Below are 3,648 nucleotides of genomic sequence, written 5' to 3'. Positions count from 1 at the left end.
AGGCAAATGCAGGAGGGTGAGTGTGATAGAAGTCCAGGCAAGATTAAGATACACTTTTTTTTTTTCCCATTTTCATTCTCCATAATTAAGTGTTTTCTGTGTTTTCCTTCCCAACAATCTTTGAGCCTTTTCAGGATTTTTGATGGGGCTGATTATGAACCATGAAGCAGATGCTCTGTTGCCAAGATGTCCATTGACAATTACTGCTATTCTTCATAGCTCATTTCCCATGGAGCAGTGAGAGAAATTGAACACTGGTTCCATGTTATTAATAGTGCCACTTGCTATGGAAATGAGGCACTAATTTACCCAAAATACACCATTTTATTCTAGTGTGATTATCAAATGAACTGTGGCATTCTTGAAAAACTGTATTACATTTGTTAGTTCCAACAGATTTTAAACCACATTATTATTTCAGATTTTTTCATTTTCATAAAGAGAACAAACCTAATGTGATCATATTTCCATAATTTTTGGCCCATTTGATAAGCTTGTATTGTATCTTGTACTGAACCATTTTTTTTACTTGTTTATGTGTCTAAACAGATTGACTATTTCAAGGTAATTGGTTTGAATTTATTAACTTGTGAATGGTTGGACTTGAAATTTGTGTAATTTTCCCTCTCAAAAGATGCTTAAATGTGACATAAAACCAACACCTAAACAGCATTGTTAAGTCAAGCCTAAATATTAAAAGCAAATGTCAAATATAAATCTAAATGTTAAAGTTTAAAATCTTACTTTTCTGGTAATTGTTGAAATCAAATTCATATTGGACATTTATAATTTCAGCATTTATAATTTCTTTCATTTAATGCACATGCTTCAGCAGTGCAGCTCATGCGACAATACGGGATAATGACATGGTTTTGCTGTGGTGGCTTTGTTTTCAAAATAAATAATGAAAAGTCTTACTAAAGTCTCAGTTTGAGGCTGTTTACAGCTGTGCCAGAAAAACAATGTAGTGTTGTCACCACAAAGTAACAGTATCAACATCAGAAAAGAATTTCATGAAACAATTATTTTTTGGATGTCTGTTAGGTATGTTCCTATTGTCATATAGATTTAGCATTTACATTGTAATTGATCTTCTTTGGAAGAAAAACTAACAATGCGGGCTCATTTTTCAAAGTTGTAACACTTACAGTAACAGTGGCAAAGTGAGGATATTAAATTTGCTAACCGCTGTACAGTCTGCGTCTCATGTTAGTAAACAATATGCAGTCTGTCATGTCAGAAGTGAGGATGATTGGGTGCAAGATTTGAGGGAGAAATAAGACATCATGGCTTGATGACGAGGCGTCTCATTTCTCAGGCAGGGAGCTGATGATAACCTGTCGTTCTTCTGGTCTGCTACACCTGCACACTAACTGGCTGCTGGGACCGACTTCTTCCTGACAAGCTCCTGTCTTCTCTGCCCTTTCATGTCTTCGCTCAACAAAAGAGAGTTTGGAAGTCTTTTATCTGTGCCTGGGGGTACAGTTCCTTGTCTGCCAATAGAGGAATTCAACCAATTAAGCCTGTGGTACTATTCATACGAGCCATGCATCACAGGAACGACTCTAAGTGTTTTCAGTATTTCACACTGCATAATTGGCAAGCCTCTTTTGAATCACAGGAAAACTTAAATAGGAAAATTTGACACAACATGTTGTTTTACTGTATGCAAATGTGGATCTTGTTTTGTAGTCTCAAGGTTATCTTCTTAATTAACATGGTTAATAGGGGCGCTCATTCAATTCTGTTTAGGATATAATTTATTTGTGTTTTATCAGTTGTTACAATTTAATTTTCATACCAGGATTTTGTTTAAAATGGGAAGACTCTGAAAGCCTTCCCTTAAGACGTAATAAAACATTTTTCTCCCTTCCCTGACTGTTAATCAGGCTGACAGGTGTATCATTGCATAAAAATCTTGCTAACATGGACATCACAGAGGCCCAGCGGTCTATGATACATGCAAACCTGACGTCCTTGATTCGAGCCATCTCTCCCACTTTATATTTTCCTGTTACTCTCTGTACTTATAACCACCCAATGAAGGTGAAAAGTCATCTTAAAAAATATTGCCTCAAGTAACATTTTAAAGCTTAAAATATTCCTCTTCTGGATGGTACTTGAAATGTGCTTTCTTGTATCCACTACTTGTATATTTCATTTGCAAAGCACATAGCCGTGCTCCAAAGAGATACCCAGAATGGATGCATTACTGAGAGACTGTCGGTGAGCAATTGCTGATCCAGGCGAGTGATAAAGAGAGCCGGGCTGTCTGCAACCTGAAAAAAGAGACTGGAGAGAGTCATGGAGCGTATAGACCAGGAAGGTCACCAGCTGCCAAAGAAGGGCCAGACTATCTCCACAATGTCCTGGGCTTCTCCTCTGTTTACTGACATTTGCGACATTGGGAACATGCGGTGAAGGAATTTATAAGGAGGAAGAAGTATGTTTAGGACAAAGAAAACTACACAGTGATTCAAATGAATGCCTCCTGGACTGAAAAAACAGAATCCACATAAACACAAGACCAATTCAAAACCGTGACACAGTGATCTTGGCCTTTACACATGAACGCCGCAAGAGGATTGATTGGAAGATATGCAAATGCGATAATCCGCTGGACATCTTCACTATCGCTACCTTTGCATATGGTCATTTTAAGGACGTGCTTATCTCTGGCACCCAAATTTACTATGCTAATAGATTTATTTCCTTACAGCCCTTGACAATCAGTTTCTAGCATTTGCATTTGTTATGGGGAGGCTCACCTAAAAGTCACATTTAGTGAAACGAGAGTTTTGTGTCAAAAGAGCTCAAGCTTTATGACTTTTTGGCAGAAGCAACCAGCGTCTTTCATAAATCATTATTTTCAATTTTACACTCAATCCTTTGTCATCTCATGATCTGACAGACAATTGGATTTTAATTTTGGATCGGTTTTCTTGTTCTTGCTACCAGATTTTCAGCAGTGTTTAGTTACTTATTTATCTGCAGGCTTTCCCCATTCGCATTTCTAGGCAGGTGCACGGCTGCCTTCCACAAATTACGTCCAGGATAATTTCATATTGATTAATGCAGATGCGTTCCTCTTGGCTCTCATACCCTACCTGCAGTCTATTTGGTATAAATTACTGAAGCCATTTTGCTGCACAAAGCCAGCCCTCTCCAATAAGGTGCTGGCTCATGTGTCGACTGGGGCCCCCAAACTACCCCTCTGCCTGCAGGAACCACTAAAGCTTTTAATTGCCTTCTGTGCAAATGGTCCTTATGCACTTGATAAAGTATCTGGAAAGTCAGGCACGGGTTGCTGGAGGCTTAGGGGAGTGTGTGCACTTGCAGTATGTGCGAATGAGATAGAAAGTGTTTGTGAGAGATAGGGCGAGAGAGAAAGAGAGTACGATACGAATATATAGATAGTGAGACTTAGTGATGGCTGGTTGGTGAATCCTATCCATGATATTACAACCTTTATGAGTAGGGTGTTAAAGTTACCCTTTATGAGTGCAGTCACCACTCAGCAAAATACTTGAGTAAGCCAGCTAGTGGCCCATAGGATTATTTCCTTCTGTGTACATTCACTACAGTAGAGTGGCTGATAACCCTGGGTAAAGCGATAAACAATCAAAGTGCGGCTTCAGTGGAAATGAT

Source organism: Scatophagus argus, chromosome 11 (assembly GCF_020382885.2).
Source record: "Scatophagus argus isolate fScaArg1 chromosome 11, fScaArg1.pri, whole genome shotgun sequence".
In the NCBI taxonomy this organism is placed as follows: Eukaryota; Metazoa; Chordata; class Actinopteri; family Scatophagidae; genus Scatophagus; species Scatophagus argus.
This window is presented reverse-complemented; position numbering follows the sequence as displayed.